General features: G+C 34.4%; 2 protein-coding genes and 1 long non-coding RNA gene across 3 annotated transcripts in view; 1 reads left to right on the plus strand and 2 right to left on the minus strand.

The window, feature by feature from the left end:
• LOC144835154 (uncharacterized) overlaps positions 1-7362 on the minus strand; it is a 246822-nt gene extending 239460 nt beyond the window's left edge. Inside the window, exon 1 of the mRNA XM_078690212.1 lies at positions 7228-7362. The gene's annotated coding sequence lies outside the window, so the exon portion shown is untranslated. The remainder of the gene's footprint in view (positions 1-7227) is intronic.
• The window catches only part of LOC144835445 (uncharacterized), a 57802-nt gene that overhangs the window by 17677 nt on the left and 12551 nt on the right, over positions 1-27574 (minus strand). The window lies entirely within an intron of this gene.
• On the plus strand, positions 1602-2869 carry LOC144835031 (uncharacterized). Its single transcript, XR_013611042.1, has 2 exons — positions 1602-2091; positions 2839-2869. It is a non-coding gene; the product is annotated as an uncharacterized LOC144835031 (long non-coding RNA).

The following is a 27574-nucleotide window of genomic DNA, read 5'->3' on the forward strand; positions in this document are numbered from 1 at the left end:
GTTGGAAGGCATTGGATAATAAGACACAAAAAGGGTACAACTGGGATTGACACGCTGAGATGATAGCATTTGGTTTATTCTATTAAAAAAAGTGGTAGGTTATATAGCTTATACGATAATGTTGTAGTTTTTATGGAATGAAACTATGTTATGGAATGAATCTACAAAGGCATAGTATAATGCGCTGTTTAAACACTGTATTCATGTTGGATAAGGTATTCAGATTAAGGTGTATGTATATTCAGATGGGTAGTGTAAATCCCAAATTATTTATTTTAAAGCAATTTAATAATTATAGAAACTACTAATTCATTTTTTCAGTTTTATTCATAAATATATGTTTGATGTTCTTCTGAATTCAGTTTTGTGAGCATAAAATAATATCATGACTTGTTTTTGTATGCAGTGTTTTTTGTGACAATGCTCTATTAACACACGTACCCAATTAATGAAAAGGGTGTTGCAAACTACAGAAAATCACTATGCAACTTTGTCATTCTCTTATTACACGATGTTAAATGCACCAGGGTTCTAGCACTGTCTTTTTTTTCTCTTTTGTGGCTTGAACCAGCACTTTTGTTCATTCGTTCAATGACATGATTAATACAAGTTAATCAGTAATATGTATAAATACAGTAGTTGTCATAAATTTACAATCTTCATAATCTATTTTTTGATCATTGTTATCCAATATAATCCTACTTTTTTTGTCATTGTTGTATATCGTTATCCATATAATATTCAAAATAAAGACCAAAAACCATTCATTCACAACAAGACACAATTCAATCCGCAATGTGTTGCTGTTCTAAATATTGTATCTTTATAATCTGTTTAAATTGTTATTATCCAATGTAATTCTCCCTTTTTCTTTCTTATTTCGTTTCTTCTTTAACCTTTTTATCCATGTATAATGTGTATATAAAACATTAAAAACAGATATAATTATAAAAAAAAGCATTATATATTTACTAACTTGATTATAGTTACTTTTTGTTTCTGTTCAGGCACTTCCAACACAAGCTTTTGCTTTTTAGAAATTGTGCCTCCTTCATAATATTTTTTTTTTATTTTTTTTTTATTCATTTTAAAGATGAGAAAAAAAAATTGTATTGTTTTAACTATCTTTCTTCTTGTTATGAATTTTGTATTGTATTATTTATTTTGTATTATTATTATGAAGGAAATAAATGTTATTATGATGATGATGATAGACATCTCTGAGTTCAGACATACTTGCTCTGCATAATATTTAATTCCCAACAGTTGATCATTTTGCAAGTCTAAAACCATTACATTTTACTAAGAATATAATATAAGCCTGAGTATTCATAACACATTAATAGTGCTTTATCTGGAACTATGAATACAAGAAAATTGAGCCTACTGAACATGCTCTGAATAAAAAAATGTTGAATGAATACATTGAATGGTGACATGGGTAGCTTAGCAGCTGACATAAATAGTAGGATTGACAAGGAAAGAGCATCACTAAAGCAAGGCTAACAAGCATTGCTAAACAGAAATGTTATGGAACTTCAAAGTAAAACTAAGGATAAATTTAAAGCTACAATGGATAGTTTGACATGAATGTGTGAACATTAAATCTAAACAGGATACTCTACATGGAAGCTGAATTGCTACGAGTTGAAAGGCATTCTAACAACCTAAGATTTGGTGACATCAAGGAAAAGATCAAATGCAACTTGTAAAGGACATATTTAAAACTGATCTTGGCTTAAATAATATTTCGATTGAAAATGCACACTGAACTGGAAAAATTAAGGTGAAGATCTATGCCCAAGACACTTTATCATTTATAGGACATAGAGATCCATTGTGATGCGAATAGCTAAGGCCATGAAGGCACAACAACCTTTATGTGATAGATGATCTGCCGGCTGCCAACATCCAGAAAAAGCATTTAATGAAGGAAAATGATTAAAAATGGTAATCTTTACACATATACTAATATGTTGGTAATGATTTACAGTAGGTACGTACAATGTACAATGTGTAATGTTTATGATTCAGAAATCCTTCTAAACAAATCACCATCTTTGTCATACACATAATGTATTTAATAAAAATGTTATGAACATTCCAGAACACAACTATTGTTTTTTTTTTATTACAAAATATGATCAGATTTATAATTGACAAAATAACTATATGTGATTCGCTTTTTATAAATCAATAAAACAAAAAAGAATTCTATAATTGGCTTTAATTTAAAGTCAACTGAAATCTAATAACATAGAACATTTTGCTGTTATTATAAATTAATTGTTTTCAAGATTTAAATCATGAAGGTTTTGTAATATTGTGGGAGAATTCAACATTGTTTTAATCAAATTTAATAAGCATAATCTAATTAATTATTTTATATCATCTTATCAACTATTGTACTTTTTTCCCTACAATTTCTAAACCAACGAGAATTACAAAAACTAATGCAGAACTTATTGGTCATTTTTACACAGATCAATAAGCCTACCAATTTTGATATTTTATTATTACAATTCAGACATTTCTGATCATTTACCTATTTCCATAATAATTGATTATGATTAACTTTAAATAAGGTTGACGTTCCTGACCATTCATACTGAATTAGAGATATAGGTGTATTTTGCTTTTATCTTTCTCAAACTGATTGGTCTAAACTATACTAATGTTGGATACATTTTTTTATATATTTTTGCAGTTCAAGAAAAAAACAAAACACTAAAACTATGGATGACACCCCTCTACCCACCCCACCTAAATAAGTTTAGTAAACATAAGCATAAACTTTAACAAATTCATAAATGTTCCGATATCTCAAGATATAAAAAGTATAGTAACATTATTACTGCACTGTCAAATTTCAATAAAAAAAAATGCTATGAAACTAAATTCAATCAGATAAAATGTAACATAAAAAATGAGAAGTAATACATTCTGTAATTAATCCCGGTAAAGAAAGTAGAAATACACCTCATGTTAAAAAAAATAATGATGAATATTTTTATGATACAAACATAATTAGCCAGAATGTAATGATTATTTTTCATAAATTTGTAAAACTCTGTAATTCTATGTTCCTAAAAATACCAAAGACCTAATCTCTTAATTACCACCTCCCATAGCCTCTCATTTATATCTGAAACAGAAGTGCTTAATATAATTAATAATTTGGATTTTAGTAAAGGTTCAGAGCATGATTCTTAAAAAGGTTGCTCCATTAATTATAAGCCATCTCACATATATGCCATTAATTAATCATTCATGATGGGTTCTGTACCTAATCATATTAAATGTAAATCCTGTATTTAAAAACGGATATTTTTATACCAATCTTAATTTTACCCATTTTTAAAAAAAATAATGAAAAATGTATGCATACAATACCACTTTTGTCATGCTTTTCTTGAACTCACTAATTCTGTTAATACTGCATTTGAAAACAATTAATTTTATGAAGTACTTTTCTAGATGTATCAAAACATTTTGATGTTGTTTACCATGATATTTTCAAGTTGTTTCGCTATGGTATTTTGGGGCATTTCTTAGATTGGTTTAAAAGCTATTTTACAGATCGAAATAATTATTTCAAATTAATAATTAGTAAATCTTCCAGACAACCTTTTTTTTGCAGATGATACAACTTTATTATATTTTAATAACAATATTGATGTCTTGTTGAAATTGTTAAATTTAGAGTTAAATAAGCTAGTGAATGGTTTACTACAAACCAATTATTAATTAATACGGCTAAAACTAATTGTATTAGATATAAACTTACAAACAACAATTGTTATGTTTTTTAATAGAAAATTAATTTAAAGAAAAAGTGAAGTATCATTCCTTGGTCTTTTAGATTATTGGCTGCCAACAATTTTTATCAAACAAAATATCTAAATATATTGGTATTCTAAAGAAATTAAAATAAAATGTTTTACTTATACAGTACTGTAAAATTGTTTGGGCTGGTGATTACGCCCCCTCTAATCCGAGAGTGAAGGTTTAGCAATTATAAACCAACAAATGATGCTTAACCACAAAATTAAGTATTTAACAAAAATATATTTAATTTTTTTAATTGACAAACCAAGTGAGTTGTACACTACTGATTCAATCACTTTTATGTTGGTAAAATGAGGTTTGCTATGTTTTTTGGAAGATTGCAGAGTTTGACAATTATTTTAAACAAAAAACTGATGTTTTACCCCAAATATAAGTGTAATAGTCTTGATTTAACCATTGTTACTAATTGTAAAAACATTTAAATGATATTTGAAAAATCATTATCTGTCCAACTACTTTTCTGATGAAATAATACGCTATTGTCTATATTTCTTTTGAATTTATTTATTAGTTTTAACCCCTTCTCTGCGTATACCCGGTACTACCGGGTATAAACAAACGTCGTTGAAATACGTATACCCGGTAATACCGGGTATGGGCAAAACAATTATTTAATCGTATTTGCCTATAATATATAGCACCCTCTATATTCTTTCGATGAACTTGAATATTTTTGCAAGTCATTAAAAAAATTTTCCAGCAAAAAAAACGGCCCTCTATAGTTGTATTATCGTCTTGAAAATAATGCGCCCTCTATAGTTAATTAATTAATTAATTATATATAGTATAGTATATATAATAGTATTTCTATCTTGGAAAGTTGTTTTGAGTAGCGTAATGGCGGCAATTTTGAAAGTAACAAAAATTTACCAGCCCCAATAGGGCAACATCGTGTTTATCACAACACCCAAAAAAAAAATTCTGAAACAATAGTTAGATTTTGTACTATAGTGAATTTTTGGAAACTGTCATTATTTTCACGATTTTGCCCCAAAACTTTGATTTATGCATAATTTTTATAAAACAATCAAAATAATTCAATTTTTTTTTATATTTTTATTTGTTATACGTATCTTCATCAATATCCAGTTGGAAAAACGTATTCCATAAGAATTTTTATAAAAAATATAGTTTTTATCATTGATTCGATAAAAAACAAGAAATCCAAAATACCTGTAATGACGTCACATGACGTCATCAATATGCAAATTACTTCTTTTTTTTATACCTAACTGTAGACTAACCCTTTGCCCATCACACACCACAAAAATAATTACACAATTATCTCAATTAGTATTTTCTTGCAATTTATTAAAATATCATATGTTTTTCTTAAATATATATTACGCACAGAGGTAGGAATAATGCTCCGCAGTGAAAGGGTTAAGTTCTGGTTCCTCTATAGTTATTACCTTTATTCATGTATTTTATTTTATATATTTTCATGCTACTTTTTAAACAAATTGTGTAACCTAAATATACTTTCTGTTTTGTATTCATTTGACCATTATGGAAAAAATTGTATTGAACTAGATAATATTGTTATTTGATTTTCAACTCATCACAAGTCCTCAAAATGAGTTCTTATGTTTTTCATATGTACATTTGGATAAAAGAAAAAGCCAGTATACAATCTAAATTAATAGTTGTGCATTGAATCAGGGCAATTATTAAATACATTCCTAAGTCAATGTTCATTTTATTTTTATTCCAAATCTGAGGGAATAATTAATTTATGTGTGAAATTATAGGACAATTCTCAATAAAAAAAAAATTATAACAATACTGCTAGAACATTAGATGAAGGAGAAACCTCAATCATTGAATGTCAGTAACAGAATAAATCCATTCTTTAATAATTGACAGAAGGTGAAAAGGTGTAGTTTATAAAACTAATCAAAGTTTTAACAATACATCTACAAGAAATAATTCAGAAACAGAAAGACTTGGTTCCATAGTTTTGTACCACAATACTGTAAATGAAATTCTGAATTTATCCAAAATAATACAAGGTTTGGGTAAAAGGAAAATTAACATCAAGTGCATATTTTATTAATTTTTTACAAAAATACTAGATAGTGTAAATTTATTTTGGTTTATTTAAAATATTAAATAATTCAGTGTTTGAACTATCAAGAACTATTGGTGGTTGGACATTATTGTTGGACACAGATACCTGGGTCTTTATACATGCTGATAGAGAGTAGAAGGCATGGGACCACATTAGCACTATTTAGTCAGTAGAATCAACTAGTAGCCACATGCTAGAAAGATGTCCTATTCACGCTGCCGTGCTGTTTAAGGATATTTTACAAAGACGTGGGTACAATGAGTATCTATTTGGACTGAATAGCATTCGCTGGGTTGGTGTTACCACAGCCGCTAACGCAGGGGTTTAAGGTAGGTTGTTATAAAGCATGACCGATGAAAGGTAAGCCACATGTTAAAGGTTTCCCAGTCATTGGGCTTATAGTAATGTTGTTATATGCATTCAGCCATATGTGTACTGTGGTCTCAAGGCAGTAAAATAGTTTTTTCTTAGTTGTGACCTTGACCTATGACCTTTTCAACTCACATCGAACTCATCCAAGCTTTTGGGGCATAGATCATTGTGGCCTAATTTGGTGAGAATCAGATGAAAACTGTGGCCTTCAGGCTGTTCACACACACCCACACACACACACACCCACCTGCACACACAAACATACAGGGGTGAAAACATAACCTCCTTGGTGGAGATAATAATTCCATCTATTTATTCATAGGAAAATTGTTATGGGATATAGTTTGCCTAAATATATAAAAAAAAAAAAAAAAAAAAAGATAAATCTTAATTTACTCTGTGAACATGAATGTAAATTGAAAAGATAGAACCATATCCAACTGAAACAAGGATGAACCAAGGTCAATATTAGTTTTAAAAAAAAGGTTGTACTGAAATAGAATCTGCAACAATGAAGAGTTTATAAACAATTGTAATACATTTATATAATGCAAAGTCATTTACATCCATTGATTAAAATATAAAGTTATGCTACGCTAGTTATAACTTGGCATATATATTTTTTAAATTGATAAATAGCTTGTACTAAAATTTGAAATTATATTATAAGTTCTTTCAAAAGTAATGTGGCAGATATACTTTCTGTATCTTATATTATATATGGAAAAAATAATTAAAATTTTAATGTAGTGTCATAGCAATTTTTATGACTAAATATCATAGAAAAAATATATTGAATATTTTCAAATTATGCCAACTTCAGCATCAATGAAGTTTTATACATTAAATATTATTACTCAAAAAAACCATTATATTTAAAATATAAAATGTTATATATTTAGAAATGAAAATGAATAATAATGAAGATGACTTACTTTGTCTGATACATTGACACCGGCTCCTGCATTCAACAGCAGGCTGCAGCAGGCTGTGTCTCCAGTGGTTGCTGCATAATGCAAAGCTGTCAAACCATCCTATAATATGAAATACATACAATATTGGTTATATCTTACAGTACACATATTACTTTGTTATGTAGTTTATATCGAGTGTTACTTTACAAAAATCAATTTCCAACTATTTACTGAATGATCTTACGCAATGCAACCAAGTCAAATTTTGTATACATTTTTTTTTAAATATGATAATTTTGTTATATACTTTTATACAATTTTGTATTATTTCAATTTTAATGTCAAAATGTTGTTGCTGGTGTTTAAAATTATCAATCACTTTTTAGTTTTACTTATATATTTTTTTTAAATATTAAATTACTGAAGGTTTGGCATACAAACTTTTACTTTCAGGGGCACGTTTAAGTAACTTCATTAATGTTAATTAGGCCTTTATGTGATCATAGAGAAATAGTTCATTGCTCTATGGTGTGGTTGTGGAGTTTAGCTAGTACAAGTTATTGCAAGTGTAGCATATTAGCATATTGATTGTAACAATGTTAATCTTGAGTTTAATCTGATAAAAATATATCCATTATGGGGATACTTTATTGTTGATACAAAAAAAATCAGAAGAAATTTCATTTCAGCGGGAGAGTAAAGAGATGACACGAAATATAAACAATAAACCACACAATTATTGTTCACTGCACATGGCCTTCTGTGTACTGATCCAATTCCAACTTGCACCCAAATCTCATGGATAGAGGAGTGCCACCTAATTATTACAATTTAAAAAAAAAATGTGTTTGGCCAAAAATGCCAAATTTACACTTCATGTCCAATTTACAGAGCAACTGTACTTATTTTTGTGTGTGAATAAAATTTGTTCTTTGTTTTGTAATGTATGATATAGAAAATTTTAAAACAAATCATGAGTTCAAATGTTTGCTAATTGTTATACGTTATAGTTTTATAGCATTGTTGTTTTAATATTGTTTTCCACTCTAATAATAGTGCTATGTTACAGTAGGCATAAATGTAGTGATTATTGCATGGAAAACAAAATAATCCTTGCATTATTATTAATATGTATACTTCAGTCCTTCCAACTTTTCTAATGACTGCAGAAGATATTTCGTGTCATCTCCTACTCTCCCGCTAAAATGCAATTTCTTCCGATTTTTTGTATCAACAATAAAAAATCCACATAATGATATTATTTATTATGCAAAAGATAAGTTGATATCTTGTATAAGAGCTTTCAAATTTTAGGTATATCATCATCACTACCATATTTGGATATACCAGTCAGAATATTAATGCTTGAGTTACAGTTGTTAAAAGGAAGAGGTTAAAAGAGAAGCTTTTTTGCGTTGCTTCAACATGTTAGATTTGCTCACTTTGTGTGTAGTTTATGTGAGGCCAACAATCTTATATGTTATCAATTAATAAACTTTAAACACTTTATAATTTTAATAGTATAAAAAAACCAATGATGTACAAAATGTGTACAATGAGTCTTAATTTCTTATATTTTAGTATATACTTTTTAAACTATAAGATAATTTTGAACAATTTGCATAATTAATTTACATAAGGACACAATTCGGTAAATCGAGCATTCCCAGGGTGACTATTTATTCGTTTCTGTAAACGGCAATGTATTATAGTCCTACGGTAGGTACATTTGAAATCACCAGTTTTTTACGCTGAAATTACTGTGTATTCGAGAACCATCTGTGGGGACGACCTAGATGGTAATTAGGCATACAACTAAAACGAATCACAGCCTACTGTGTTAATTAAATCATTAAAAATACTACATAATAAACTAATAGTTTTCTAGTACAAATACTTTCAAAACAATATAAACAAGAAATAACTATTATTACAAAGAAACTAAAAAGATTCACAGACTAATAATAAGCAAAACTAATTTCTGTTGTGCATTAGAATAATAAATACTTTAAATAATATATTCATTACTTTTTGGTATTTTATTTAGTAAAACTATGATTATTTATAAAAGCAAAATATTATTAAACAATAAACTTTTTTGATATTAGTAAAATGATTATCCAACAGGTTTGGTATTAATAGAAAATGTAACTGTTTTTATAATTAATACACAGCCATACGTAGCCATGCATAATTTAAGTCTATAGAATGTAATAAACCATTATCATTAAGGGAGCCTGTCGTTATAAGACATCCCGATGTCACGATGTCATCGCGATGTTTTGGTATTTAATCCCTTCGCGATGTCATCGCACCGTCAGCATTTTAATAAACGATCTGGAATATTCCATTTCAATAATAGGTAGACATTTAAAAGCACCATACAGTACACTGTATTCCTATCAGTCTAGTAGTGTGAAATCAGCCAAGCGTAAAGATAACAACGATCACTGCACTTTACAAGTCATTATGCAGTATGGTCGCGTCGGCAGCGTATCTATATTTAGAAACAACATTTTGAAAAATATTAAGGCCTACTTGCGAGTACGCTTTTTTCAAGGGCCACAGGTATAAATTCGGTAAATAAAAATAATAACCATGCCTACAAACAAATACAAGTTATATTTACAAGTTGGCCCAGCTCACCCTTCTTGGTCATGCTAAAAAATCCAAGCACCAAAATCGCGCCCGTCATACAACAATTTAGTTACCGGTCCTGGGTCGGTAACTAAATTGCAATTCCCCCGAAAATCGCGGGAGCCTCCCGATTTTTTTGGTCGTCTTCCGCAGAACCCAAATTTCTCCCGATTTTTTTAATTTTTAGATAATCAGTATAGCCAAGCCAAGTAATCCAATTTTTAGCGTTGGATTTTTTTTAATTGACAGGGCGTTGTTAAGTTGGTTCTCCTGGACGTACTATTCAGTTCAAAGCAAAACAAAAGCCACACGCAAATACCATTGTTTGTAAAAAAGATAATAAAACAAAGCATGCTCCAATAAAACAAAAAGTATTACTACCTTGATATAAAGTTTGCGGTACACCACGTGTGTTAGTTCTGAAAAGAACTGTTGAGTTTAACACACGTGGTGTACCGCAAACTTTATATCAACATTCGATTTCGACATGCAAACCTTCAAACAATATATTACTACCTTGCTGTGTTGACTAATTAAAGACGCCTAGGTGGGTCGCCTAAACGAACAACGCATTCAGCGAGCTTTTTATGAATAAACCACTAATCAAATCGACTCCTTAAATGACATTCTTATTGGCCACGTACAACAATAAAATAAAAAGATGCATTTTTTAATTACTTATCAACTGATTGATATCCTACTAGTTAAAATAATATAATATTACAATTTAAAATAAATAAACGAATTAAAAAATACAGCAACGACAAAGCCCTACTAGCCATCATAAAATAAATGCAAACAAATATATTCCATGTTTATTACAACAGGCCTTGCCGCGTAGGCTATTGTGCAAAATATCCCTAATAATAATAATAATTTGGAGCAAGAAAAACATGTGGGCGTGCACGGTGGAAATGTGCAGGGGTGATGGTAACGTGTGTATAGTAGTATCGCGTTTCATCCATCATGTGACCAACAAATCACGTGTGTAGAGTACTGTAATCAATCTATTATTAAATAAGTCTCAAGACTATTTGGTTACCAATACATTTATTGAGCAATACTACTGTAGCCAATGAACAAAAGGTGAAGAGACTTTAAATACAATAGATATGCCTATATCAATATACACTCCATACGCTAGTACATAGGTGTCATAATGGCAATTAATTAATATGCATAGGTTATTCTCTACCTCCCCCAGTCTTTAGGTCATCAAAGACTAATTTAATAGTTAATTGTCCTCAAACCCATAGCGCAAAGGAGGTTGTCTTTTGCGATCCGAACGACGTGGAACAACTACTGGCTGGACTGGTACGGTTTCGGTCGGAGGCTTGGTCAGTGTCTTATCTGCAGCCGTCGGGTGGCATTCCGGTAAAGGTACAGTTCCAGTGGATGCTTTTGTTGTCCTATCTGTAGCAGACGGTTGGTTTGCAAGCGGTGCAGGTATAGATTGAGGTGGTGTTATGTCTGTGGGAGAATGGGCTGGCGTAGGAGCTATTAGTGCTGGTGCCTGTTTCACAGGGAGGAAACGAAGGTCTTCAGATATGGTGCGTTTGAGTTCCGGTTGATATACAGGTATGTACTTTCGAAGGAAACGTCTGTTACGCAACGTGATCCTACCAGAACCATCAACCCTTACCATATATTGGTCGAATTGGCGTACTTCGACGACTGTTCCTGTCTTGTCCCATTTAGTTGGATGTGGGCCAGTTTGGTTTTGGACTCGTACCAAATCACCCACAATTAAGGGTGGAAGACGGCGAGTGTGTTGCGTCCAGTACTTTGCAGAATGCATGTGGCGATTCCGAAGTGCCATTTCACGGTCTTCTAAAGTGCTCTGCCATGTCGGATGCGGCAAGTATTTGCTTTCAAGAATTGGTATCAGATCCTTAATCGGACGTCCAAAGACACATATAGCGGGAGATGTTTTGGTTATTGGATCCGGTGTGTTCCTGTACTGAAGAATTGCCTGTTGAAATGCATTAGTGTCCAGTTCACCATGGGGGCCTGTGTTATTGGTTATCAAGCGCTTGGCTGTTTTCACTCCTACCTCTGCTCTACAATTAGAATGAGGGAAAGCAACTGATGATAGGCGGTGATGAATGCCCCACGACTTCAGGAATTCCTGAGTATTCCCTGATGTGAATTCAGGTCCTCCGTCTGAAGATAGTTCATCACAGATGCCGAAGGTCATAAACACTCGACGGAGCGTGGCTATGAGTCCTTGTGCCCCTTCAGATGCTTTTTCGATTATTGGCCAGTTTGAATATCTATCGACGATGACTAGGTAGCTATGCCCCTTGTGGTGAAAAAAATCTGCACACAAGCACTGAAATGGGTACCGTGGATACATTGGCGGATAAGGTGGTGCAGCAGGCTGAGACAGTGTCATCCTGTTGCAGTCATTACATCTCTCTCTATAAGCCTGAATGTCCTTAGTAATACCGGGCCAAAAAATTGATGATTCAGCTCGTGCGATCATTGACAAAACTCCCTGATGTGCAGCATGTAGCGATTTTAAGACATCTTGCCGTAATCGAGGTGGCACAACTATGCGGTCTTTATATAGTATGACACCATCGATGGAACTCAAGTTCTCACGGATTGAAAAGTATTCACGTAGCATACCAGGCAGTTCATGGCGTGAGTGAGGCATACCCAACTCAATTATAGTGAGCAGATTGGCCATGTTGTCGTCGCTATTTGTCTCCAGCTTGACTTTATCCCACGTAATACATTGTAGATCGTCCAACGCCATAGAGCTGAAGGTAAGTAACTGTTGATCGACACTCTCACTGGTTGAGTCAACATCGTCGGTCCGAAGGCAGAATACTGGTGAGGTAGTCTCCATGTTGTTGAGGTTGGTTAAATTGGCCTCGTCCGTAAGCACTGGTGTAAGAACATTCTTAGGGCCGCATGGGTGTCGAGAGATTGAGTCAGCAGCTCGGTGACGTGCTCCGGGTATGTGAATCATTCGAAATCTGTACCGGAGTGTCTTCTCTTTTAGGTTTCGTAGACGTCCATTTGGAATGTCCTCCAACGATCTGTCACCAAATATTTTTAATAGAGGCTTATGATCAACTGCAATAGTGAGATCATTACAGCCTAGGACAAAATAGCGTGCTTTCTCAAGTGCATATGTGACAGCCAACGCTTCACCTTCAACTGGAGCATATCGTGATTCGGCTGAGCTTGTAAATCGACTACCAACTAGCGTGATCTTCCAACCTGTACTGCAGCAGAATGGTATGGTAGATGGACATTCGCAATGCTTCTGAAGCAACCAGAATCCGATACCCGTCTTGGACCAATCTGTAGCAAGACATGTAGGTCGCATATTGTTGAATATTCTAACACCTTCCTCGATCTCACTGACTATAATGAGTTTGGATTCTTCAAATATATGTTGTAGGTTATTGTTCCATTCAAATGGTGTCCCAGGTTTCAACAGTTGTCGAAACGGTATCATTCGATCAGCTACAGAAAAAGCATAGGCAACTTGATTTACCAAACCAAACCAAGATCGTATGTCAGATATATTCTTCGGTGTAGGAAATTCCATTATCGCATTCAAGTATTTTTTACATGGACGGACAGATGTTGGTGATATCTCAAATCCGGCAAATTCTACTGTATCTTGTCCAAATGTGAACTTGGATGGGTTCAGTGTTATACCGTTTTTACCGCAAACATCTAGCCATTTTGCTGCCTGGAAGAAGCTCTGTTCCAAATTGTCTGACCATAGGATGGCATCATCGACACACTTTGTTTTATCCGGAAAGTCAGACACAATTTCATCGTACCTTCGTGTATAACCATCACCTGAAGCTATGTAACCTTGTGGTGCGACGCAGTAGCGATACCTTCCCCATGGAGTGATGAAAGTTGTAAAGTGTCGATCTTCCTGCAGTATGGGGATGCTGTGGTAGCCATTCCATGCGTCAAATACAGTTTTCTTTTTATTTGCAGGCACTAAGCGTGCTTGTTGAAACGGTGACTGTGTATGGTGGGTCTCTCGTGTAGCATGTGCATTCAATGACTGTAAATCAACTGTGCGTCTTGGCTTACCATTCTTCTTAGCGCATATGACCATACGATGACACCAAGTGACTGGTTCACCAACTGGAACAGGTTCAATAACCCCAAGTCGGACGTCTTGATCTATGCCAGCCTTAACCGCTTCTCGCCAGTGGAGAGGAACTGGGACTGGAGTGTGATGTGCCACAGGTTTGGCCTCGGGATCAATCATCAACTTCATAGGCTTAACCTTCATAAGAGGCAGTGGTTGGTGTTCGCAGACATTGAAGGTGCTTGATGCATAATATTCTAACAGAAAGTTTTCAAGCCTTTTTCTATTCCCGTCTGTAGGCTCACAGGGCAGTTTGTTTGGCATAGGTGGTGGTGCTTTTCTGAGTGGACACTTGCACGTGATAGTCTCAAGTTCCTGGGCGGAGAGGGTTGTCGTCATCGGCACCGACCTAGGTGTTTCACTTATCATTGGGAAGGACTTGGAGACTATACCGAGTGCTATACATGCCTCACGACTAAGGAATATTTTTTCTGAGCTTTCGGTGATATACGTAACTTGTCTAGTAGTGACAGTCTTACCAAGTTCATCCACACCACTATATCGAAGGATGGCGGCACCAAGTATCGTGATTCCACCATTATTTGCAGCCTTCATTTTCATCGAGACTGGTAGGAGCTGAGTTACTTTCATCTGCAGCCGACGTAAAATATCAGTACCAGCTAAGCAACTTTGACAACCAGTATCAGCCATGACCAAGGCTTCAATTTTTTGAGTACTTTGTGAGAGGTTATACCCCAGTGCTTGATAGTCCTCTGGTAAGGCTTGTACCATAAGTTTGGTGAATGGATGTGGTCCCGCTTTCTTTCGAATCCAAGTGTCATTCAAGTCATCATATATGTGATGGCCAAGAGCAAGAGGCCGAGCAACGACCATATCTGCATGAAATGTTGTACACAACGCTGTGGTACTGTTAGCATCACCTTTCCTTGACGAAGATCGACAAACTGATTCAATATGATGTTTAATGCCACATTTGGAGCAGGTTTTACCATAGGCAGGGCATACCTGCCTGCGCATCGTTGGTGAACTCTTCGCACCATGTCCCTTATTACCGCAATATGTACAAATTGGGTCAGAGCCAATCTTAGTATGTTGCTTTTGCAGTTGTCGATATGAGCTGCTGGCCTTTCCAGTGATTTTGGTAGCTTCAGCATACTCATTCCACCTTGACAGGAAGTAGTCCCACTCCTCGCTGGTGCCTGCTGATGATATCGATGGCCGTTTAACCCGTTCAACCTTAGTCTGGTTCGAAGCAGAGTGTGAGCTGGCATGTGCAGTGAGCAGTGCAGCAACTATGGCATCTCCCAGGTTATCCGGAGTGGTGTATAGACATCCATCTATCGGGCAGGTCACGGCTGGCATCGTTGTTACTTCGTTTTGTTCATAAATAAGTCTCAAGACTATTTGGTTACCAATACATTTATTGAGCAATACTACTGTAGCCAATGAACAAAAGGTGAAGAGACTTTAAATACAATAGATATGCCTATATCAATATACACTCCATACGCTAGTACATAGGTGTCATAATGGCAATTAATTAATATGCATAGGTTATTCTCTAATTATTATTAATATTATTATCATATTATTATGTGTGTAAATCATGCGTTGTGCGCGATGACCGGTAGTCGTAGTTGATATTAACATATATTCTACAATATTAGTTAATTTTTTTTTCGTTTTAATAATGAAACAAAACAGGTGAATGACTTTGTAATCTGCGTTCTTTATTCGTTCCTCACCAACATTTTAGTTGAAAACAATTAACAAATTAAATAAAACATAACTTTAATAAAAATATACTGTTTTTATTGACAAAACCTTTATTTTTTCTGTACATAGTGGCACTATTTTAATGCTGAATCAATTACAATTTAATTTACGTTATTATCATCAGTGATATCGGGTGTAGGTGTACGTCGGGAGTTTTGAATTTTATTTAGATGATGTCTATGATGTCTGCATTTGGCATTAATTGCTGTCCGCAGTACAAGATCGGCCCCATTTTTTGTATTTAGACCGGGATATTCAGTATAAACCTGGCTCTTAATAGCATCCATTATTTTTTTATTAAGCGTAGAGTAGAGGGTTGGGACCCCCTTTGAATAATGCGTACCTCCTTTTAGGTTTGATCTTGCCATAACTTCTGGTGCTATCATAGCACTCATTAAATTTTGAGTAAGAGAAATAGCGGAAGAGGAATGTGAGAAGACAGTAGAGTATTTTACATACTCCATAGTTTCTTGGCGCGTGTTGCCAATATAGAAAAGATTGTCAGAAGCTGGATGGATAGCAGGACTAGGAGGTTTAGTTAAGGCTAGAATAAGTTGTTTTGGAGTTTTTGTTGACTGAGTGTTGTAACGTGAGAATGATGATTGGGCGTTAGAGAGATCAGATAATATTCTTCGAGGAGGATAGGTAGGCGTAGGATGATAGACAGGAGTATTAATAGAAGAGGTATCAGATGGTGGCGAGTTAAAATGATCAGGTGATATGTGTTGAGTTGGTGTCAGATACGTGTTTTGCTGGGCTGGTGTCAGATACGTGTTTTGCTGGGCTGGTGCCGGATACGTGTTTTGCTGCTGTGCTGGTGTCAGATACGTGTTTTGCTGTGCTGGATACGTGTTTTGCTGGGCTGGTGCCGGATACGTGTTTTGCTGTCCTGGATACGTGTTTTGCTGCTGTGCTGGTGTCGGAGACGTGTTTTGCTGGGCTGGTGTCGGAGACGTGTTTTGCTGTGCTGGTGCTGGATACGTGTTTTGCTGGGCTGGTGCTGGATACGTGTGTTGCTGGGCTGGTGCTGAATACGTGTTTTGCTGGGCTGGTGTCGGAGACGTGTTTTGCTGTGCTGGTGCCGGATACGTGTGTTGCTGGGCTGGTGCTGGATACGTGTTTTGCTGCTGTGCTGGTGTCGGTGACGTGTTTTGCTGCTGTGCTGGTGTCGGAGACGTGTTTTGCTGGGCTGGTGTCGGAGACGTGTGTTGCTGGGCTGGTGCCGGATATGTGTGTTGCTGGGCTGGTGCTGGATACGTGTTTTGCTGCTGTGCTGGTGTCGGTGACGTGTTTTGCTGCTGTGCTGGTGTCGGAGACGTGTTTTGCTGGGCTGGTGTCGGAGACGTGTGTTGCTGGGCTGGTGCTGGATACGTGTTTTGCTGTGCTGGTGCTGGATACGTGTTTTGCTGGGCTGGTGCCGGATACGTGTGTTGCTGGGCTGGTGCTGGATACGTGTTTTGCTGTGCTGGTGCTGGATACGTGTTTTGCTGGGCTGGTGCTGGATACGTGTGTTGCTGGGCTGGTGTGTGATGCATGTTTTGCTGTGCTGGTGTCGGAGACGTTCTTTGCTGGGCTGGTGTCGGAGACGTTTTTTGCTGTGCTGGTGTCGGAGACGTTTTTTGTTGTGCTGGTGCCGGAGACGTTTTTTGCTGGGATGGTGTCGGAGGCGTTTTTTGCTGGGCTGGTTTCGGAGACGTTTTTTCCTGTGATGCGGTCACTATCGGCGGCGGTGTTTGCGACTGTGCGTCCGGGATCACAACTAGCGGTGGTGTTTGGGCGGTCACTACTGTCGTTTCCTGTTTTTAAAAAAATAAAATTATATCTTATGGCTGAGGCCCTTTTTAATTGATTAGTTGATTCTGACCAAGCCAAGCAAACAATGCCTTGATCAGCTAATTTATTATGATATAAATACCAAGATCCTTTTTGAAAGTTAACTCTATCACTAGCAAGTTTGTTAATAGTGTAATCAAAATTAATTAATTATTTACTAATCTGACACTTAAGCGGATTTAAGAACATTTTCCATGTGTCAGACTATTTGTACATTTTAATTATTATAATTATAACTTTAGTAGTTAGTTAACCAAATTTAGAGCAAAGTCTAATATACTAGAAAGAGCATCAAATATTAAATAATCTGCCATAATAATAATCATTACCTTTTCAATTCTTTCTAGAACTTTTGTGAGTTCTTTTGTTGACTCAGACCTGCTATCTAAAAGAAATATTAATAATGTCATAATGAAGTTTGCACAAGCGTAAATTGAAATAGGCCTATATATTTAACTTATGGTCTGGAAAAATTTGATCATGACATGTTTTATTTCTCCCTATATTTATAATAACAGAATAAAACAAGGCTAACAAGTTTATTTTAAACAAACCGGCGGCCACAAATTGTTGGCGGTTGAGATGGGCATAACAAACGTTAAATTACAACAATTATTTATATTACAATTTTTTACATAAAATCAATACAACTTTATATACCGATTTATTTATTACAAACGGGATAAAATAAATAAGCGGCGGCTCAACTTGGCCTAATCCTTTGTAAACTATTATCTATTTCTTTCTTATTTTGTATTCTAATTGGTATTCGAAAAAAACATAGTCATTACTTACCAGACAAAAACATTGTTGTGGCATCGTATATATCCCCCTCCCAAAGTACTTTAATTCGGTCGCCTATACTTTCAGTGCACGTGTTATACAAGCCTTCAAAATCTTTGACGATGGTACTAACTCAGCTGTATTGTCGCCAAATAATATTACTGCATAACGGAGGTCTCGTTGTCGTCTCGTTGACATTTTTTCATCAAAATCGTCAAAGTAAGCTTGTTAAAAATGCAGTATTTAAACTTGACAATGCGTGCGTAAATTAATGAAGATGCGATTTGTATTCGGTACGGTACATAAATACTGAAAATACATGGGAGAAGACAATATGCAATATGGGCGTTACGCGTGTTTTGTATGATTGTAGGACCAATCAAACGTCTAGAATAAAACAAAGATCATGGAATTGATCGACAAATATAAAGTTATGTAATATACATGATCTTACAAAAGAAAATAAAACAAAGGTATCGTAAAATAAACAATCGTGAAATAACTATATTCCTAAAATCCATGGGAAAGTGCTTCAGAAATAATCAAGTTACTAAAAGGCAAAAAAAATTCATACCATGAAATATTATAGGCACAGGTTTTCTTGGCAAACTGGGAACTGACACTTTCCCTCATAGTTGGGGAGCCAGAAAGGGTTTACCTGCACCATCTAGCAAACTATATTCACAATGTTTTTTTGGTTCCTTATATCAATACAATTCAATTTTTTGCTGTTGGCCGAAAACAAATTGGGATGCTTGGTCAGTACAGCGGCTAAACGGTCAATATGAGTAAAGTTAAAATTTGCGTACTTGGTAACTACTGGGTGTATTGGAACAATTTTTGTGTCAAACTACTCAGAAGACTCATATTATGTGGCACATGCAAGAGAAATCGGACATAAGTCGCATTTGTAGCTTTGTAGAAACAGCCAAAAACAATAAAAGGCTGAAAAATTACATTTTTTTATTTTTACAGAAAATGATAGCTGAAACAATATTTATTTACATTACCTTGGTGTTTTTCTATTTTGAGACAAATAAATAGATACATTTTAACATTTTGTGTAGTATGTTGGTTAAAAAGATGGTGTAAATTATGTATGATTTTCATAAAACCTATCATGTTTTATGCTTAAATTGAAAGTGTTCCATTGAGTTGATTTTAATGAAATTTTGCATAATAATAGAACGATAGTTAATTAAGGAAGGTGCGTTACATTGAAATAAAACAATTAGAATACCATTTTGCTAAGGCGTAAACTTACACGCCCTGTTTATTTTGTTGTTGTTGTCATTTTCTGTTAAAAGCATTTTTCTCAAAACACTATTGTAACAACCAAAACTTTAGACTGAGATATCTCTAGAAGTAGACATGGTATCAAGATATTTTTTCAGCATTTTAAATCTTGGATTATGTAGTTTCAGTATTTGTGGAAATCTCAATTTTGAAAATTCCGAATTATGTCTGGATTCCCTTGCAGATACCACATACAGTAGCCTATTTCTATTCACTTTAATGGACAATTTTGTTCAAAAGTGAATGAAAATCCCTTTTCTGACCTATGGTCAAGAAATTGGCCATATTAATATAGCCGGCACAAACATTTTTGGCTTAGAGTACATTTTACATATCTCCGAAATTGTTGGGCGGGTATGGTCGTAGTTGGTGTCAAATTACTCAGAAGACCCATATTTCTATTCACTCTAATGGACAAATTTTGCCAAAAATGACTGTAAAACTCAATTTTTGACCATTAGTCATTAACTTTAATCATAATGACCGGTTAGCCGCTGTACTGACCAAGCATCCCAATTTGTTTTCGACCAACAGCAAAAAATTGAATTGTATTGATATAGGCCTAAGGAAACAAAAAAAATTGTGAATATAGTTTGCTAGAGGGTGCAGGTAAATCTTTTCTGGCTCCCCAACTATCAGTAATAATGCTTTAATGTCACATTTTGTAAAATATACCTAAACAATAACAACTCGTAGATAACATGTAACATAACATGTAAAAAATTAATTCCCGATATGTTTTATTGGACTAAATAAATGCTGTGGTCAGCGCATTATTAACTGTTCTGTATATTGTTGCGGTATAGAGTTTATACCGTACTACATATTACAGTACATATTAAATTAAATCTACATCTTGGCACACGCTCAACAGATCAATATTGTTGAAATAAAAAAATTAAAAATATTTTTTACTTTTTATTTTTAGTATTACTATTTTAAACTTTTGGTACAGTATTTTCGGTTATTACTTACTATACTAAAATTTTTTTTTTGTATCTGTTCTGTTTTATTGATTTGTATTTGTATAGAAATGAACGTTGAAAGCGTCATTAATTTTGGCATACTTTGGGGTAAACAAGTCTAAAAGTATACAATAGAAAAAAAACAACAAAGGAATGATAGAAATAAACAAGCATCAATAACTGTATTCTTAAAATACATGGGAAAGTTATGCAGACACAGTTATTTAGGGTTAGTACTAAAATTAACGTCCAATGGCAACGTAAAATATCAAAGTGCACGCCCCGAATAAAATATTGCTCTATAATAAGCACCGGTGCCTAAGATAATTCTCATTCTCTCTTATCATCAGCAAAACGCAATATCTAAATTTTAACTATAGTTCACAAAATGGCTTACATGTTAATGTCTGAAAAGGCAAAAGGGAAATGTCGTATCTATCAAAAAAGAAATGCTGGAGGAGGAAGAAAGTCTTTTGAAGAAAAACATCCAGAGGTTATTGCTTCGGTTGAAGAATTTATAACACAACATAGTTTCGCTGCAGATGCTCGAAGACGAACGACTACCGGACAGGCATGTGGCGTTACATTGCCTATGATCAAAGCGCACATTAAAGCTAAACATGATGTAGATGTTTCAGTATCCACAATACATCGATTGATGAAAGCTCCTCGTAGCAATGTAAATTCGTCGTCAAATTATAAAGGCATCATTAATGCGCGAGTAGCTTGCAAAAAAAACGACGTTCGTAAAGCACATACCTACTCGCACTTCATGTCATCACGCGTTAAACATCGAATGGAGTTGCACGCAATGTTTGAAGATGAAGTTGTTTCCATGTCCTGTGACAATAAACATAAAGTCAAAATCGGTACCCAGGCTGTTAGTCGTTACTTCACAGTGGGAAAAATATTTATGGTAGACGACGCTCCATGACTTTCCCCTACCAGGTCATCTTATCACGCCATGTGGATATATGGTTTTGAACATCAAAGATCCTGGTCTACAGGTATGTGTTACTTGGTTGTTCCGTATACTTTTACACGGTTTTATTTGAGTATATATTTAAAATAATAAAATCATAGGTAACGCAAATTTGTTTTAATAAGAATGTGGGTACATTACAGGGCCCTGTACGGTAGCTATAATGATTACAAATGCCAGCACCAAAGGATATGTAAAACAAGGTTTTCAAAATCCAGGTCAGCTTTATAGCAAATAAAAATATTTTTGACTCTAACGATTACATTAATCCATGGAGGAAAAAATAAATGAATTACGCTACTTCTAGTAAGCTTCAGCTCCATGATTAATCCAAGGCCTATAATTGTAGTTATATTTCTTATCTTTAATTTTTGTTGTATTGTTTTATTTCGGACAATTGACGAACACGGTAGACCACATTATTCGGTTGCTAGAACTGGGGAAAGTTTTGTGATGAACCGAGGTCCATGGAGCACAACATCGGTGCAAGATCACGTGAACGACCTGACGTCAATATTACCAAATGTGTTAGGAGCAAAAAAGGCACTTCTTCTTATAGTCGATGGCGGGCCCGATTGGGGATATAAAGGTTATACAAACATGCTATTTTACATGCGACTTTGGAGAGATACGAATCTCGATCTGTTAACGGTTACTATGTATGCGCCTGGCCATTCTGCCTATAACCCGATCGAACATTTATGGTCACCACTGTCCAAGAAATTAGCAGGCGTAGTACTGCCAGCAACGCTTCCCGGAGAAGACAAACCTCCATGTCATCAAAGCGGAATAACACAAGAAGAAAAGGCTGACAAGGAAAAGCAGGTAATTAATTTTTTTTGGTAGACTTTATAAATGCATGTAAAGTTGAAGCTTACTAGAAGTAACATAATTCATTATTGTTTGTGTTTAATCTAATTTCATGCGTTTGGTGGCTTGCGTTAAAAAAATTGAACAAACGTAAAATTTGCAAATGATGAATGTGCCAAGTTAATGCTCCTGACGGAATGATATAATTATCAAAATAATTGATTGCGTTTGTCAAACTCTGACTCTTTTTGAGAATTGTTCACGAGTGACAACCGGGATCTAATTTAGTATACTGTACTGTATACTTATATATATTATAGTTTGGAAATATTTAATTTTTTTTAACAGGTGATTGATAACGCAATTGACAGGTTGTCGCAATACTGGAATGGGATGCCATACGATGGACATCCAGTTACGTCGCAGCCAATAAAATCTACAGTAGACGCTTCACCGTATAAAGATTACGACGAAGTCCATACATTACTTAAGGGTCCATTGCGTCCATTGCGAGAACAGCGCAACGTTCTAGAAGAACTAAAGTTCGCATGTAAACATGTACACAGGTACATTTGTGAAATAAGTTTCATAAAGTGCACAGATACTGAATGCGAACACTGTACAAACAGTCCAATACAAGCAAAGAAAGTGATGAGTTTTTTGAAGGACGGCTTACCACAGCCCCAATTAGACCCACAATTAGAAGGGCATTATATGAGTTTCATGCAACAACAGGCAGGGAACACTATTGTTAAGGATGGGCCAATGGGCGTCGGGCAATGTCCGTCATGTCCCTCGTACACATTTGTGTCGGAAGCTGACAAAAAAAGACACATGTCAATGGTACATAAATAAAGTATACGTAGTACCATAGTAAAATACACTACCTTGTACAGTGCAAAATTTTTGTTTTAATAAATGCTATCTAAAAGTGAAACTAAATTATTGTGTTTATTGTATTGTGTGTTTTTTAATGACCTTTTAATGTTTTTATATATTATTGTTCTGTTTATTTAACTTGTGAATGTTGATACAATTCAGTTCTTGGTGAAAAATCAAAATATTTTATACAAACCAGAATAAAATAAAATAAATCATCATATCGATTGCCGCTTGCCTTAAAAATCTGATAAACAAACACCCGATTTACGCACGCACGTTTACAGACAAAAAGTTGTCTGAAAATTTAATTAAAATATAAGCTATCACGCGCTGATAAATGTAAACTCACTCGGCAATAAGCTTTTACCATTTTAAAAAGAAGGCCAAAAACATAATTTTTTTGCGATTTTTATCGCGTTTACCAGTAAAGTTGAGCGCCCCAAAATATGTTTTGGTACTCTCCGGGATGTTAAAGTCATTACCGGCCCACCCTTTCAACCTCCCTACTTTCACCCTTCCTCTACAAAACTATTCCTGAATTGTTAAATTTGTTGTTTGTATTATTAAGGAAAGTTTCTCTATCGATGATATTTGTATTGCGAAAATTCTAGATAAGGCCAGGTCCATGATAAGACTAAGAACATAAGTCAAATGAAAATCACCCACTACACCATGTATATGATTTTTAACACGTTCACTGCCACGGCGTATTTATACGTCAAAAATTGCGTGTCGCTACTTGCCAAGACGTAATACTACGTCAAAATCGTAGCACTTTTGTATTGTATGTAGAATCGCTGGCAGTGGTGATTGGAACAGGAATTATCGCATGGCAGTTTATGAATGATGTACGTAAACGATAATCTAAAAATAAATGTCATATGTTTGTTTGTGTTTATTCCCTCATGCATTGAATATGGTTGATACGATGGCGCCCTCACACTCAATATAATCATCTCAAACATGTCATAAATTGCGCTAATAGTAAATAAAAATAATAATGCACATGGACAATGACGTATGAGCGTGGACAATGACGTATATGAACAGTTTGACCGATTTTAGCGCGGAAAATCCCCGACGTATATTTACGTTCCTGGCAAAGTCAATAAAATTGTTGGACCATTGCCAGTGACGTATTTATACGTCTTAACGGTTTTTCCCGCCATCGTATTTTGAATGACATCATGATAGTCTGTGACCAGATGTTACACTTTCAAACTGTAATTTAATATGTAAACGGGACTTGGCACTGGGACAGAAATTACGGAAAATGCCTTGGCAGTCAATGTGTTAAGGTCTGGCAAACGACTACGTAGTACACGTTGCAGAACAAATAGATATCTAAATTCATTCGTCCCTTTTTCCATCAGAGCTTTCAATGATAAATACTGTTAATAATTTTATTGTACAACTCTTTATTTTTTATTGTATTACTTTTCATTTTATTATTTTTACTTTGTATGTTATATGTTATGTAAGCAATTGTGCCTGTCAATATTTTCCGCAAGGACCAAATAAATCCGAATCTATATCTGAAATATTTCACCAGAAACTATAATATAATATAATAAACTTTATTGAACATACGCCTTTAAATCGGCGGTAACTCGGCTACAGCAATGGTTTTGTTTTATTTATATATTGTTTTCAATTAGTATCGGCCGTATTCACGACAACAACGAAGCCCGGATGGAAGACCATTGTTATTTGTTGGTATGAAACAAAGCCGTTCAAATTATATAGCTAATAACCTTTGATAAAAATAGCTTTCACGGGAGGTTCTTTTGTGCTAGAGCTGGGCCGGCCGGCCGGCTGTAATACGATCTGTTCACGCATGACTGCTTCCGACACACGATACTACCAATGCTAACTATACCCCACCGCATTGAACAGATGAAAAATGCCTAAAAATAATGGTATCGTCCAATGTCAAGCTCATCGCGATGTTTGTTGCGATGTCATCGCGATGACGGAAAATCGCGCTTCCTTCGCGATATCATCGTGACTTCGCGATGTCTTATAACGACAGGCTCCCTAAAATTTTGTTTTACAACTATACTGTTTAAAACATAAAAGTGTACAGCCTAAACAGAGGCTCTCATTTTCATCATTTTTTTATACATTCTTTTAATCAAATATTCATTTTAAATTTCAAGACCTAAAATAAGGCAAGTGGACAGACAAAAAAAAAAAAAAAAAACACAAAAAAAAACTACGCTCTTTTGAATAATCCCCCACGAATAAACGCCCCCATAGAACATAATTTGGATTAAACAAAGCTCCCTCTCCTCCTATTTCCTTGAGTAAACGAAAATATACAGTAAATGAAGTCAAAGAATAAAACAAATAAAATATGTATGCCAGCAAACAGATGAGAAGTGAGAGAGGATTCTTCCAATGTACTTTACCCACATCTAGGATATTAAAAAGGTACAATAAAGAAGACTACCTTTTAGGAAGTTGTTCATTATGTTCAAATATAATTAATATGCTTGCAAATTATTCTCTGCATTTCTTTAATTTTAAAACAATCTAGCTGTCCATTTTTTCATTTTAAACAGCTAAATATAATATGAATTAGTATACATGGATGCCTTATATTTAACACAGACCGGGTAGTGGGATATTATACTACAAGCGATGGGGTACAGAGGACCATAGAGCAAAGACCAAAGCTTTCAAGGCACATTCCGTAGAACAATAATGCTCTTATGAGCAAATGTAATTTGGTTTTATCTACAGTAATTATAAGCTGTAATTTGTTGAAATGTGCCACAATTATATTTGGCAAACCTGTCATTAAAAAATATAAACTAATGTATTGTATTTGTTGTACTGTATTAATGTAAATCATTAAAATAATGAATAAGGTTTAAGATGAGTGAAACGATTTTGTATCTATAATTACAACATTAAATCAGACAATCTTTACTACTCCAATTTGTAGATTTTATGAAAATTTAATCAAAACTTTTTAAATTGGAAAAAAGGGTAAATATTTTGTTAAAATTATACATAATTACTTGAAACACTTAAATACAAGTGTGCATGACTTACCTTGTCTGCAACATTCACATCTGCTCCTGTTTCAATCAGGCACATACATATGCTGCTGTGACCAGCTTGGGCAGCATAAGGCAAAGGTGTTCTTTCATACTAAAAATATTAAACACATAGAGGTTATTATATTTCACATAATCTATAATTATCATATCAGAAATCAAGTTTCAAGAGTCATACTCTACTAAAAATGCTATACTGTAATTAAAAAATCAAACTCAAAGGTAACATTTATTTCTCTTTTAAATTCCTAATAATAGAGTACAACAATTTGTGCAGGTAATGTGATAATGAGGGCACTGCCTTTGATTATTGTGTTTGCATACCTGATGGTTATTTGCATACCAGATGGTTATGCCAAGTCAAACAATTCAGAATAAAAACAATTTAGATTAACAATGGATATAAACCAGCTCTTAGTCTTAGTCTGTCAGAAGATTTCATAGTGTTAGTATCAATAGTAACACTAGTTTGCCTTGTGTTACAGAAGTTGTGTTAACGTACTATAATAAATATTACTGAGACTATTCGCAAGGGGCAATGAAATAACATGGAAACCTGTCAAATCAACCTGCTTCACCACCACTTTGATTACTTGGATTAATTGGAGAGGACACAATTGTATTGTGCATGCTCAGAAGGAACCAGTGGTCTGAATTTCTGGCATAAAACATGAACGAGAATTTCACTCTGTTGTGGAATCTATAAATCCAAGTTAATTCTGTCAGCAAAAAAACATCCTAATGTTTTGAGTCTAAGCCATTGTTTTGCAGAGGCAGAGTCTAGGTTGTAATTGTTTTTTCTGTATGTATCCTATAAGGTGTGGGGTTAATCAAAAGGTTATAAACACCATTGTCCATGAAAAACAATGTTGTAATTGTATATAATTTATGAATTTCATTGTTATGGCCACTCTCAACATTGGACAAAAAAAAAAAAAAATTACATTTTTTTTCAACAAAAAATTATGTGGCCAATATATTTCTAGCTGCTAAATTACAACATACTGTATAAGCCTATATGATAGGGTCTATATGATAGGGTCTACTACTGTATACCAGAACATTATAGTATAAGTCATTTTGATTGTAGTACAAAACAGTCCCATAAATAGCATGGAATGAAACAGGTGGATATAAAATTAATGTACAGTACATTTACCTTAAATTTGTTTTGATCAAAAATATTGGTTGACGTGTCATCTTTGAAATATTTTGTTTATACTTGGCGACCACTTCAGTCAAAGAC

The sequence above is a fragment of the Antedon bifida genome, chromosome 2 (genome assembly GCF_963402885.1).
Source record: "Antedon bifida chromosome 2, ecAntBifi1.1, whole genome shotgun sequence".
Taxonomy (NCBI): domain Eukaryota; kingdom Metazoa; phylum Echinodermata; class Crinoidea; order Comatulida; family Antedonidae; genus Antedon; species Antedon bifida.